Genomic DNA, 15,696 nt, shown 5'->3' with positions numbered 1-15,696 from the left:
TTGAAAATCATCATAAGAAAAAAAGATGTGTTGGTTAATCCCAGACAAATTAGTATGGGTCAGTCTCACAAAAGAGCAAAAGTACCTCTTTAAGGAAGAAGATGATGCCCAGGAGATGACATTTACAGCAGATGACAGCAATAGTTTGGCAGAGAAGCAGAGGTATGGCAGCAGTGAAGATAGAGTGAAATAACGGTGAGCCACAGCCATTTTTTTCAGGAGATAAACTGTGAAAAGTATTTTCATCATAACACAACCTAAAGAAAGTGAGATGTCTGGGGAGTGTTCTGCTTGTGAACTTGGGAGTTTGTGGGAAATTGTACCAGTGATCTTGACTTTAATTCCTAGGAAAATGCTGGCATGAATCATTAAATAGATGACTGATGAGCATCTAGAAATGGAAGTGGTGATTACAGGGAGCAATCACAGATTCTAGAAGAGCTTATGTCAGACTATGGAGAGGGGAAGGGAATAAGTGTTTATATAACACCTACTATGTGCCAGGCACTGTGCTAAGCACTTTTTACAAAGATTATCTCATTTGAGCCACACAACAACCTTGAAAGGCAGATGCTATTATTATCCCCATTTTATGATTGAGGAAACCAAGGCAAACAAAGGTTATATAATTTGTCCAAAGTATCCAAGGCCAGACTTGAACTCACTGACTTCAGTCTTCTGACTCCAGGCCAACCATTCTATCTAAGGCACTACCAGCTGCTTAATCATTCCTTTTTTTAACAGGATTGCTAAACTAGTAGATGGAGGATAGTATGGACATAATCCACCTGGATTTTAGCAAGCTTAGGATAATGTATTTCATACAATTCTTGTGGAGAACAATGAATTAGATGTTAATTCAGTCAAGTGGATTCAGAATTAGTGGGATGTCCAGACTCTGAGCGCAGTAGTTGTTAACAGTTCAATTTCAACGTAGCAAGAGGCCTGCACTGGTGAATCTTCAGGGGCTGTGCTTCATCTTGTGCTACTTAACATTTTTTTTTACTTGGAAAAAAGGATAGAGCTCATCAAATTCTCAGAAAATACAGTGGTGGGAGGATTATCTAACACAATGGCTGACAGAGTTAGGTTCCAAAAGGAATTTGACAGACTGGTACATGGGTGGAATCAAATAAGATGGAAACCAATAGAGATAAATGTGCAGTAATATCACCTTCACAAGTATAGGATGGGAGACTATGGATAGATGGCAGTTGTCCTGAAAATGATCCGGTGGTTCTAGTGTATTAAAAGTTCAATGAGTCAGCAGAGTGATATGGCACCAAAAAAAAAAAGCAAATGTAATATTGGACTGTGTCAATAGGGTTACAGCCACTGCAGTTAGATCGAATCAAGTACAGGACCTAAAGACCAGAAGACTTGAGTTCAAATCCAGTCTCAGATACTGACTAGCTGTGTGGCACTAGGCAAATAGGTCACTTGCAGTTCCTTATCAGTAAAAGTGGGCATAATGATACCACCTACTTTCCAGGATTGTTGTATTATTTGTAAAATGCTTTGCAATTCTTAAAGCACTATACAAATGCTAGTTAATATTATTAAATCTTCTAGGAATACATGACTCTGGGCAAGTAAGTCACTGAATATCTGTATACCTCGGTTTCCTCATCTATAAAATAGAAATAATAATACCTACCTTCCAGCATTACTGTGAGGATCAAATGAAATATTCTAAAGTGTTTTGCAAACCTCAAAGCACTGTATAAATATTAGTTGTTAGTATTAAATCTCCCAGGAGTAAGGAGGCGATAGTCTCAACAAACAACACTTTGCCTGTGTCGGACTTTATCTAGATAGCAGTGAATTCTGTTTTCAGTGCCATGTTTTAAGGAGGATGTTGTTGATAAGCTGCAGTGTCCAGAGGAGCACAAGCAGGATGGTGAAGGTCCTTGCCCTGAGAATATGATATGCAAGAATGAAATGAAGAAATTAGACATGTTTTACCTGAAAAAGAATCAGGGTATGAGGGGGGAGAGAAGATGGTAGCTATATTCAATTATTTGAAGGACTGACATATGGAAGAGATATTAGACTTATTCTGTTTGGCCTCAAAGGGCAGAACTGAGAACAATAGGTAGAAAGTGTAAAGAAATAAATTTAGCCTTCATATCAGGAAAAAAGTTCTTTTTTTAAAATAGCATTTTGTTTTTTCCAATTACATGTAAGAGCAATTTTTGACATTCATTTTTAAAAATATTTGAGTTGAGAATTTTTCTCCTTACTTTCCTTCCCCTCTTCCTAAAATGGTAAGCAATGTGATATAGTTATATATGTGCAATAGTGTAAAACATATTTATTAGTCATGTTGTAAAAGAAGAAACAGACCAAAAGAAAAAAAATGCAAAAAAAATAAAGTGAAATTAGTATGCTTCAATCTCCTTTCAGACTCCGTCAGGTCTTTCTCTCGGTGTGGATTTGGATAACACTTTCCATTGTGAGTCCTTTGGAATTGTCTTGGATCATTGTATTGCTGAGAAAAGCTAAGTCATTCATAGTTGATCATTGCACAATAATGCAGTCACTGTGTACAATGTTCTGGTTCTGCTCAGTGCACATTGCATCAGTTCATTTACCGTATTTCCCCATGTATAAAACTCACCCTTTTTAGAAAAATTTGGGGTCTAAAAACTGGGTGGTTGTAGACTTTTTTACTTGCCTTTCCCGCTTTTTCGCACTTCTTGTCTTTGCGTTCATTGTTTCGCATTTGTTACCGACATATTAGGTTACATTTTGCCACGTTCTGCCCAGAAATGGCTCAGAAAAGATTTTCGTACAGTGCTGAATTCAAGTTAAAAGTGATCCAGTTTGCAAAAGTGAATGGAAATCGTGCTGCTGAACATAAGTTTGGTCCTCCTCCAACTGAGAAAACAATCTGAGACTGGCTATGGGAAGAAGAAACACTACTGAAACCATGGGCAGAAGAAGGGCATGAGAGGCAAGTCAGCAAAATGGCCTGATTTAGAGAGGGAATTGAAGATATGGATTGAAGAGCAAAGGGCATTTGGAATTCCTGTGTCCATAAAGATGGCTCAGCATGAGGCAAGAAGAAGTGCTGATGAAAAAGAAGTTACTGATCTCAAAGGAGGAGACAATTGGTGCTTCAGGTTCGTAAAACAGAATGGACTAAGCATGCGTACACACACCAGACTTGCTTAAAAGAAGCCTGAAAGCTATGAGCAGAAGGTCCTTGAATCTCATTGTTTTGTCATTCAATGTCAGAAGACACATCAGTTTGAGTTGGGACAGATTGCAAATATGGACGAAGTTCAATAACTTTATGTAATACATTTTTTTTTTCAAATTTTGGGCCCCCAAACTAAGGTGTGTCTTATACATGGGGAAATACGGTAAGTCTTTCCAGGTTTTTCTGAAACCATCCTGGCTCATCATTTCTTATAGCACAATAGTATTCCATTACATTCATGTACTTTACATTCATTCAGCCATTCCCTAATTGAAGGGCATCCCCTCAATTTCTAATTTTTTTGCCATCACAAAAAGAGCTGCTATAAATATTTTTGTACATGTAGGTCCTTTTCCCTTGTTTATGATCTCTTTGGGCTATAGACCTACTAGTAGTATTGCTGGATCAAAGAAAGGGTATGCACAGTTTAATTGCCCTTTAGGTGTAGTTCCAAATTGTTATCCAGAATGGTTAGATCAGTTCACAACTCCACCAACAGTGCACCATTGTCCCAATTTTCCCACAACCTCTCCAATATTTATCATTTTTCAGGAAAAACTTCTTAACAGTTAGAGCTATCCCAAAGTGAAATGGGCTGCTGATAGAGGAGATGGGATCCCCCTCTTTGGAGGTCTTTGCATAGAGGCTGGACAAACACCTGTTAAGTTATAGTGGAGGTGTTTTGGGCATAAGAGTTATATTAGATAACTGCTGAGGTCCCTTCCAACTCTTAAATTCTTTGATTCAGTGTTTCCCTTCATGAATAGGGGTTGTGAGGGGCACATAAAGAATAATTCTACTACTTGATTTTCCCTTATTATTTCTTTTTTTGTTTTGTCCAAGATGAAGCAATGTAGTATAGTGTCCTTAGGATTCTTGACTTGGAGAAAGACCTATGTCCAATTCCTTCCTATAACACTCACAAGCTATGTGACCACTGGCAAATTACTTAACTTTTCAAGCCTCACAAAAACCTCAAAGACTTATCTACTAAATTATGGATGGATCTATCTGCGTTTGTCTGAAAAAATCATGAATCCTTAATGTACTGAGTATTCTGTCCTAATTAAATGCTTTGCTATTTGATTTATGGTGCCTGTCTGGTCTGTTGAGAGAATAAAAGGGATAGGGCCTTAATCCATATTGGTATAGCTACTATTACCCAAAACACCCTGTAGAGAATAGGGAGAAGTTCCAGGTTTAGATGAGAGCCCTGATACTGTACACATTTAAAATAGTCTCATATACATTTAAAATACTCTTAGACAAATACTAAACCACAAATCTAGTAGCTGTGGGACCTAGCCAAGTCATTTAACCCTGTTTGCTTCAATTCCTCATCTGTAAAATGATTAGGAGAAAGAAATGGCAAATCACTCCAGTATCTTTGCCAAGAAACCCCAAATGGGCTCACAGAGTCAGACTTGACTGAACTCAACAGCAAACATAATTGAAAAAGACCTATTTGCCACAGTGGAAGTTTCAAAGGAAGAGAGTAAGCCAGAAACTGTCTCTCCTTTTTGAACTGATGAAGTCCCTCCTCTACTGTGGTCACAGGGCTAAGGAAGTAATAAGGAGATTGTTTTATTTTCCTAGATTGATTCTTGATTTTCTTTAAAACCTTGCTCAAATAAAGCAGCTGTGTGATGCAATGGATTAGAGTGCTAGAGTAAGGAAGACCTGAGTTCAAGTCAGGGTTTGCCCAGACTTTGGACATGAAATTTAGTGTTATCTTAAGCTCAGTTACACTCCTGTAAAATGAGGATAATAATAGTGCCTCGTTCACAGACTTCTTGTGTTCAAATAGCTCTTTGTAAACCTTAAAATGCTCTGTAATTGCTAGGTATTATTATAAAGCCCTTCTTGATCTCCTAGTCAAAAATAGCTTTTCCCTTCTCTTCCCACTTTATTTTCTGTCTAGTGCATTTATCTTTTACTATTGTGCATTTCAGCTCTACATAATTGTATATCATTTCTTGACTAGACTGTAACCTCCATGAGGGCAAGGACTGTCTGTTTTTGTCTAAACTTTGTACTACTCTCAGTGCTTAGCAATGTTTTGTATAACCATAGCCACTTAGCAAACATCTATTGAATGAATCAATAAACAAATTAATGTTGTTGAAAAGGCAAAATATTCCTTTGGGCACCAAGTTTACCTGTGGATTCAGGAAATACCACACCTAAAACTAATGGTCATGTTAGCAAAACACTGTAAAATTGTGAGACAAATTAATGAGACTAGCAGAATAAAAGTAACGACAACCACCTAAACTTTGAAATCAATTAAAATAGACCAAGGCTAGCTATGCCACATAATGAGAGATCATTTTAGCATTCCTTCGAAAGGTCTGAGAGTGAACCAAATTTCTCAGTAATGACTCAAGCTGGACAGGCTCATGTTTGAAATATGAGATACTCTATCTGTTTTAAAAGGTGTTTTCGACTACATGCTGGAAATTCAGCAACATGAATGAATAGAAGACATCAATTTTTTTCAGAACTCAATACATTTGAATTGTGGTTTTGAAAATAATGTGCAAACCTACACATACAATATAGAAACTTGTACAAATATAGAGAGCAGAGAGGTGTGAGGTGGTCTTGATTGGTAATTGAATTTGCCAGACTAAATTAAATGAGTTAGATGCAAAAATATCTTTTTCACTTTGATAATTTCAGGAATGTTTTTTCTCTGCCATTGCTTCTGGTACTGTTAGTTTTGATATGTTTCTGTGTTACTAAACATGGTGTTAATTCTTTATTTACAACATAAAGCAGATGGGGAAGATATTGCCAATAGACACTCTTGCCTTGGAAGCACTAGTTTTGGTGTTGGAGGATGGCATATGTACACAATCACATGTCTTTTATAAAGTGCACAAGATTGGTTCACACTTTCTCAACACCAGTTTTCGAAAGGCCTGATATAAAGGGACAGATGAAATGAGCAAAGTTGGCATGCAACATAGGAGAACATCTGCCTCCCTTATCTTTAGCGCAACTAAATCTGTCTGATTCCAGCAATCTCAAAGTATAGACCACACACAGATCCAAAACAATTGGAAAAAAGCCTTCTTATCCAGATGTTTGAGAAAGTTCTTTTTTCCCAGGGTGATTAGGAACTTTCTGATCCCACCTGGTAAAAAAGTACACCCAGATCTGTGCTTTTTCTACTCATGTACAGTGTAGTATAGTACATATAAAGTCAGGAAGATCTGGGTTCAAATTCCACATCAGACATTCACCAGCTGTGTGACTCTGGGTAACTCAGTCTCTCCAAGCCTGTTTCCTCATCTGCAAAATGGGACTACAAGTAGTATCCCCCCTCACAGGTTGTTATAAAGATCAGTTGAGATGTCTGTTAAAGGCTATATGAATGCCAACTGCAATCCAATTTGGTATTTATAAGCCTTGCCCAGACTATGTAAAAGATAAATTTATGAAACATTTTCTATTCTATACTACATTTTGGCAGTAATACAAACCTAAAACCCTGCTTATCTTTTAAAAAGTATCATTTTCCTCAAATTGGATGTGTTGTAGGCTACATTTTACTTAAGTGAAATATATATATATATGCATATATATATACATATTTAGGATATGTATTTATATAATTGAAGTGAGGGAAAGACTCAGGGTAATTTTCTAGATTCTCTGTACGAAAGCTTAGCTTTTAGGGAAAATATCTATTTAACGTTGCCTTATTTGGATTCTCCATTTTACTTTACTTGCATAATAATAATAGCTTATTTTTTATGTTTTATTGAGACTTTTTGCTTTTTACGCCAGTTACTTCCCAATAACCATTACTGAACCCTTTCTCCACCCCTCCCCCAGCCTCCACACCCCTCCCCCACCCAACAACAAAAACCTCCCTTACAGCAAAGAAAAATAAACAGAGCTGAGTAAAAGGGATTGATCGACACAGTGCCCACACTGGATAGTTTATACAACATCCTGCATCTCTGCATCCTTGGCTCTCAATGCAGAGACTGATGTTAGCTTTCTCAGGAATATATCCAGAAGGATGGGAAGTCATCTGGACCTGTGAAGTCTATAAGGTAATCCTCTAGTGAAATAGAGGCCAGTTTGAGGCCCAGGGCTCTGGTCCTCTCCCCAAATGATAACTTCTCAGATGGTTAGCTGAAATTCTCTTTCCTTTCCATTTACTCCAATCTTTTGGGTTCTGAACTAGCTCCCTTATCTCATATAGGCCCCGCAGGTCATTACCAAGTTTCCTCAGTCTATTGGAATAGACTTCTTGTTCAACATCACTGAAATTCATTCATTCAGTAGCTCTCAAGGACATTCTTAAACTGATTAAAGACTTTTCACACTTTGATTGATTGAAATATGTAATCACATTGTTAAGGAATTAATATCTTATGACTTCTTTTAAATCTTTTGGGGTAATGAGATTGGTTTACTTAATCACTCCATCCTTACTCATCATTGTAAATGTATTTTGATCTCTGGTTCTACTTTTTTCAATAATTTGTATTTACATAATGTTTTATGGTTAAAATATTCTTTATAGACATTATATTCTGTTAGAGGCCTTTCCCAACCTCCCCCTTTAACCCCACCCCTCAACCACTGTTAGTGCTTTCTTAATGAGATTATCTTCCAAATATTCTATAAGGCTTGTATGTAAGCAGTTTTTTGCATGTGTCACCACCATTAAAATGTGAGGTCCTTGAGGTAAGGAACCTTGTTTTGACTAACTCTGTGTCCCTAGAAGATACCAAAGTGTGGCATGTGGTAGGTACTTAATAAATACTACTTGACTGACAGACTAATAAGAATACTATGAAGTAGAGAATACATGTAATCTTTCCATTTTACATATGCAAACACACATTTCAGTGTGGCATAGTAGATGGGATACTACTTAGAGTCTGGAAAAACTGAGTTCAAATCCTGCCTCTCACATTTATTAGAGATGTGAACATGGCTAAGCCTCTTAATCTCTTGAATCCAGATTTCCTCATCTGTAAAATGGAGATAATATTACCTGGAGTTTCAATTTCACTCGGTTGTGATGAAGATCTAATGAGAACTTACATGTAAAGCGCTTCTCAAATCTTAAAGTGTTACATAAATAAATATCGTTGATTAAGTAACTTGTTGAAGGTCACATGAATAGTAAGTAGTAGGGTTCAAAGCCAGGTTTTCTAATGTCAAATGATGAGCTCCGGACAATGTCATGCTTGTGAGGTGAGGTGGTGGGAAAAGGATTGCCTTGGCACTCAGGAGAACTATTTCCTACTCCTAGATCCGTTGCTCATCAGCGATGTTTGTTTTTTACATAGCATATGTTTTACTTTGTCTCCTACTTTTTTTTTTAGACCCATTGCTCTTTTCCAACTTTTTGCTTGCTAATTCCAGGTTCAAAACTATATTGCTGGGAGCCCAGCCATAGCTTCCTCCAAAGTCCTTGCCAATCAGAGGAGGGTTTTTCAGTACAAGTTGTGGCAGCAGGAGAGACAAAGATGGAGGCAGAAAAGAGTTCCTAGATTCCTCTGGAATTTCTTCATAAAAGCCAAGTTACTCTTTGTCTCTTAGAGGTTGAAAGACTCACTTTGTTGAATCGTAATTATTCATGAATTAATGTATGACTTGAAGTACACTAATTGTATTTTATTAAGAAAGGTCAGATCTCCATAAACTATGTGAGCCATGTCTCACCCCCTCTCTAAAAAAAACTGCACTGGGAAGAGGAGAAATAGTGTTCATATTGCAAAAACAAACAAGTTCCTTGTCACAACCCTGCCATCTGTCTTCCTGTTTTACCAACAATGCCATATGTAAGCTTTGCAGAACAGGTCCGAAGCTAGCCAAGGTCATTGTACAGCCTATCTTTACAGATGAACATTAGATTGCAAATGAAGCCAAGGTGAGACAATGCTTTTCATTGCCTTTTGTCCATTCTTGCCAACCAAACCAGCAAGAAAAGAAAGATAACTAGGCCTACCCCAAAGGGATCATAAAAAAGGTAAAAGCACCCACTTATACACAAATATTTATGGCAGCTCTTTTTGTGGTGGCAAAGAATTGGAAATTGAGGGAATGCTCAGGGGGCATGGCTGAACAAGGTGCAGTAAATGAATGCAATGAAATACTATTGTGCTATAAGAAATGATGAGCAGGCAAATTTCAGAAAACCTGGAAAGACATACATGAACTGATGCTAAGTGAAGTGAGAAGAACCAGGAGAACATTGTATACAGTAACAGCAACATTGTGTGATGATCAACTTTGATAAGACTTAGCTCTTCTCAGCAATATAATCATCTTAGACAATTCCAAAAGACTCATGATGGAAAATGCTATCTATATCCAGAGAAAGAATTATGGAGTCTGAATGCAGATTGAAGCAAACTGTGGAGTCTGAATGCGTATTGAAGCATGCTATTTTCTCTTATTTTCCCTTTCTCCTGATTTTTCCCTTTTGTTCTCATTCTTCTTTCACAACACAACTAATGTGGAAATATGTTTAATATGATTGTACATGTACAGTCTATATCAGATTGTTTGCCACCTCGTGGAGGGATGAGGGGAGGGAGAGAGGGAGAAAAATATTTGGAACTCAAAATCTTATAAAAGTAAGTGCTGAAAACTATCTTTACATATAATTTGAAAAAAAATAAAATACTACTAAGTAGGGGGGGAAAAGAAAACTTTTTTCAGATTAAGTCTTAAGACATTTAAATTACCCATCTACTTATGACTTCATGATGCAGTCAGCTCTTGGTTATATATCTGTCGATTACCTACTTTTTAAGTTACCTGCAGCAAATATTTTGAGGGGAAAAGGCAGGGCAATTGGGGTTGAGTGACTTGCCCAAGGGCACACAGCTAGTGTGTTAAGTGTCTGAGGCGGGGTTTGAACTCAGGTCCTCCTGACTCCAGGGCCAGTGCTCTACTCACTGTGCCACCTAGCTGCCCCAACCTGTACAACTTTTAAATAATTAAATGCAATCCAACATACACTTTTAAACCACTTACCCATATCATTAGTTAGTAGGTGTCCAGGGAATGCAAACTAATTTTAACGACAGATTTAACAAATACAGCTACAAAGAATATGCGTGTGTAACCTACCTTTCAATGGATATTTGGAGAAAACTCTGGAGGCTGAGCAAAAGGTGACTGTCTGGGATTGATGCATGGAGGGGAATTGGAAAGGAGTGGGTGTTTTCTCCACCTTGAGGGGTAAGAATGTGCAGTAGAACTTATTTCCTCCTTATTGTCTGTACCTAGTATATTTTGTATCATGAATCTCTTTGGCAATCTGTTGAAGTCTATAGAATGCTTCTCAGAGTAATGTTTTCAAATGCATAAGATAAAATGTATATGATTACAAAGGAAACAAATTATACTGAAATACAGTTATCAAAAATATTTTTTAAAAAAACCAGTTTATGGACCCCAGGTTAAGAACCTTTCATAGAGGGACTGACCCTGTGGTCGCAGAGATGCTGCTGGCAGTATAGATGCAATACCATTAATTGTATGAAACTGGATGAGACAGTCTCTCACATATACTCTTCCTTTCTGTGACTTCCCTTCTGCCGCAAAGACAGGAAGGTTAACAATGAATTGCCCTCCCTATATCTCAAATAGGTTCCTGCTCCCTGCAGTCAGATTAATCCTGACTATTGCACTTTCATTGTGCTGATCAGCTTCTACCCCCACTTAGTTTTTTTGTTTGCCCCAATTTCATGTTTTAATTAATTCCCCTTAATGTATATTAGCAATTTTTAGCACAATACCCTTGGTTATGTGGTCATTTGGGGAGTGCTGGAGGAGGAAGAAGAAAATGAACATAATAGATTTATTCAGGACAGCCCCTGGGGCTAAAGCACATTTCTGTTGTTTAGTCATTTTAGTTTTGTCCAACTCTTCATGACTCTATTTGGGGTTTTCTTGGCAAAGTACTGAAGTGGTTTGGTCTTTCCTTCTCCAGCTCATTTTACAGATGAGGAAACTGAGGCAAACAGTGTTAAGTGACTTGTCCAAGGTCACACGGATAGTAAGTGTCTAAGGCCAGATTTGGACTCAGGAAAATGATTCTTCCTGACTCTAGGTCTGTCTCACCTAGTTGCCCCAAAGCACATAATATATGCTTATTAAATCTATCTATCTATCTACCTATCTTGGCGGGGAACAACAGGTGAGTCAGTCTGCCACAATGCTAGCACCCACCAAGTTTTAAAGCAACCCAAAGTAAAAAATGGAAGAGGTGAATGAAGACAAGAGAGTTATATTTAATCCTATATACCTCCTTCCCCAGACACATGAGCCCATCCCTTAAAGGCCAGAATACAGAGGTCAGGAAGTCATCACTAGAAATATACTTCAGCCAATTTACATCCTTGATGGATCCCATTGCCCTTTAAGTGACCTTGTAACTTTTATTCATTTGGAAGGATAATGGTTCATAATTCACAGCCACATAGCATTGCCAAGAGAATATTGTTATTTTTTAAATGGATTTTTGTGCTGGGAAGCAGCTTTTGGGATCATTGAAAGTGCCGTGCAATTTGCCAAGTGCAATCCAGCCTGATTTTCTCCTCCCATTCAACTCTGAGCCTAACTCATTGTCCATTTGCAGTGAAAGTACAAGTGTCAGTATTGATAGATGAACACAATGAGCTGTGCATGTCCATCCAACTGAATGCTATCATCTCATCAATAGGCATTTTTTTGTCAATTTGGTTTTTACTGTGTGAATTGCTAGAATAATCCCTTCTGAGTGACCATGGAATTCAGTGAAAAGGCTTTGTAGTGTTTGCTGTAATAGGACCTGATGAAATCAGCACAATGTCATCTGCAGATAGGAGCATCTGGACAATCTAATTACCAAAATAATATTTCTAAAGCACAGTTCCGACAATGTCACTTCCTCCCAACACTACCCCACTCCCATTCAGTTAACTCCAGTGGTTCCCTATCAAATATTAAATCCTGCTTGACTTTTAAAACCTTTCATATTCTTGTCCCTTCCTACGTTTCCAATGTTCTCACAACTGATTCCCTCCCCGCTACTCTCTAATCCAGTGCCACTGGACTTCTGTGACTAACACAAGTGACACAAGGCCCTCCATCTCCCAATCCTGTGCACTTTCACTGGTTGTACTTCAAGTTATCATGAATGTTATCCCTCCTTAACTCTACCTCCTGGCTTCTTCTAGGTATCAGCTAAAATCCCATCATGCACATGAAGCCTTTCCCAGTCCCTGGGACAATTTCCAATTTATCCTGTATATATCACATTTATATACATAGTTGTTTGCATGTTGTCTCTCATTAGATTGCATGAGCTCCTTGAGAACAGGAACTGTTTTTGCTTTTCTTTGCATCCACAGAGCTCAGCATACAGTAATAGCTTAATAAATGCCTGCTGATTGATTGACTTACCTATTGGGAATCCTTGTTCTCTTTCGAATTTACCCTCAGGGAAACTGGTAAACATTTTTTGGCAAGATGTCTCTGTGGTTTTTTATCTTGCTTGATGTTGATAGCCAGGGAATCACTGAGGAAATCTTGTGTGATCCTAAAACTTTGTTCAAAGTGAACCCCCAACAGGGAATAGGTTTTAGGGGAAAGAAAAGCTCAGCTTTTGCCACGTTTAATTTGAGATGCCTATGGAATATTTAGGTGGGAAAGTTCAGTAGGTTGTTCAAGATGTGGGACTAGAGCCCATTGGAGAGACTGGGCTAGATGGGAAGATTTGGCAGTTATATTTATATAAGTGATGACTGAACCTATGTATCCTAGTGATTTCAAAAAAAATCCAGGGACATGCAGAAATGACATATTCCAAGACATTCTAATTAAAACTAGTAGTTTTTACTGAATTTCTCTAAAAATTATGAAGGCCAAATAGAGCACAATATATTCAAAATAGCTTGAGTTCTGCTGAGGGATTTTGTGACATATAATTTTTGTACTGTAAGGAGATGACAAGGAAGCCAAAAGAAAATATCAGATAAGGAAAGCAAATGAAAAGTTATACTAATATTAGAAAGGATAAAAGATAATCAGTAAGACATTAGCAAACATATCAGGGAGAATCTACCAGAGAGGAAATAGATTTGTTAATAAATAAGGACTGCTGTAAAATTAAAGGTGTCTGTAAAGTACCTGAGATCTACAGAAACATCTTTGAGGTTGTTTCAAAAATATTAATCTTTAGCAAGAAAAATCGAAAGAAATTTGTATACTTTACAAATAATAAAAGTGTTGAAGAAGTCACAAGTAAAAACAAAGAAGTAATAGATTTTACTCACACGTAAACCAGCAGATCCATATGAGAATTTAGCCAGAGATTAAATGCAATTAAAATGGTTATTTAATTTATTTCAATTTTAGCTTTTAAAAACTCATGTGTAGCCCTGTTTTCTGCATAAGCCTAGGGTGGGTTTGCTAAGGGACAGTCCCTGTGCTGCCTGCTGTTAAGTGGAGGAAGAAATGAATTTGGAGTGGCTGAGACACTTAGTTCAGTTTGTTGAAGTGACTTTGGGGACACTTTGGAGCCACATATGAAGAGAGAGAGGCTCTAGTACAGAAACAGTTATATATAGAAATTTGTGGAAATATTGAGAAAATAAGGGGAAAACAGAGGGATGAGGTGAATACCTATCATCTAGCATTTCTATCTTAAGTATTTTGTATTATACTTATCTATATTGTATCTTATTTAACTCATTGCAATTCAACAAGTATTTATTAAGTGCCTACTATATGCCAAGCAACGTGTTAGATTCTAAAGATACAAAGACAAAATAAAAAACAATTGTCCTCAAGGGGCTTACATTTTACTGGGGGAACACAGCACCTACACAAATAAGTAAATGCAAATATGTACAAAGTAAACACAATGCAGACCCAAGAAAACAATATACAACATGACCACAACAATGTAAATAGAAAGAAATAACCATCACAAAGCAATTGAAAATGAAGGTTGAAAAATTACAAAGAACAAGCTTGACCCCAAAGAGGAGAGACAAGAAAAGTCTCACAAGAAGATGCTTTTCCTTTGCAGACATGGTGTGTGTGTGTAAGTGTTGTGCCACTACATAGAATATGAGGTTTTTTCAATGTCTTTTTTCTGAAATTTTTTGCTCTTCTTTTTTTTGAATTTTTTTAAAAAAAAGTTATTTCTTATAATTGATTGCTCTCTGGGAAAGAGAGAGAGACGAACACAGGGGGAAGTATAGGCCACGGAAAAACAAAATGGTTTTGGCTTGTTAACCTTTATGATTCTCTAATTGTTGGAATTAAAAATTATGGACAGACAGTGTTGTGCAATGGATTCTTTCTCTTAAGACAAGCCTGCCCAACATATAGTCTCTGCAGACTGACAGTGGTTGGTTGCTGAGGGTCGTATGACAGCCTCCTGAAGTCCTTTGGTGAGCTGCAAGCCGCTGGTAGGCTATATGCTGTGCATGCCTGCCTTAAGACATTAGGACCATCATGGATCAGTGGAATAAGTTAGGTGCACAAGATGCAGTAGTTAACGACTATAGCAATTTATTCTTTGACAAATCCAAAGAATCCAGATTCTAGGTTAAGAATTCACTATTTCACAAAAACTGCTGGGAAAATTGGAAAATGGTAGGGCAGAAACTGGGCACAGATCAATCTCTTACACCATATACCAAAATAAAGTCAAAATGGGTTCATGATTTAGGAATAAAGGAATAAATATAAGCAATTTGGGAGAGCAAGGAATAGTTTACCTATTAGATTTATGGAAGAGCAAAGAATTCATGACACAACAAGAGATAAAGAGCATTACAAAATGCAAATTGGATAGTTTTGATTATGTTATATTGAAAAGTTTTTGTATAAAAAAAGCCAATGCAACAAAGATTAGGAGGGAAGCAGAAAATTGGGAGAAAATCTTTACAACTAGTTTCTCTGATAAAGAACTCATCTCTAAAATATACAAGGAACTGAGCCAAAATTATAGGAATACAAGTTGTTCCCCAATTGAGAAATGGTCAAAGGATATGAGCAGGCAGTTTTCAGAGGAAGAAATTAAAGATATCTATAGGCATATGAAAAAATGCTCTAAATCACTACTGATTAGAGAAATGCAAGTTAAAACAACTCTTAGGCATCACATCTCTCCTGTCAGATTGGGTTAAATGACAAAACAGAAAAATGATAAATGCTGGAGAGGATGTGGGAAAATTGGAACACTGTTACACTTCTGGTGGAGTTATGAACTGATCCAGCCATTCTGGAGAACAATTTGGAACTATGCCCAAAGGGCTATAAAAATGTTCATACCCTTTGACCCAGCAGTACCACTTCTAGGCTTGTATCCCAAAGAGATCACACAAGTGGGAAAAGGACCCATATGTACAAAAATATTTATAGTGGCTCTTTTTATAGTAGCAAAGAATTGAAATTCAAGGGGATGCCCATCAATTGGGGAATGGCTAGACAAGTTGTGGTATATGAATGTA

Source organism: Trichosurus vulpecula, chromosome 4, assembly GCF_011100635.1.
Source record: "Trichosurus vulpecula isolate mTriVul1 chromosome 4, mTriVul1.pri, whole genome shotgun sequence".
NCBI classification, from domain to species: Eukaryota; Metazoa; Chordata; class Mammalia; order Diprotodontia; family Phalangeridae; genus Trichosurus; species Trichosurus vulpecula.
The sequence above is the reverse complement of the archived record's forward strand: the minus strand, read 5'-3'. Positions refer to the sequence as shown.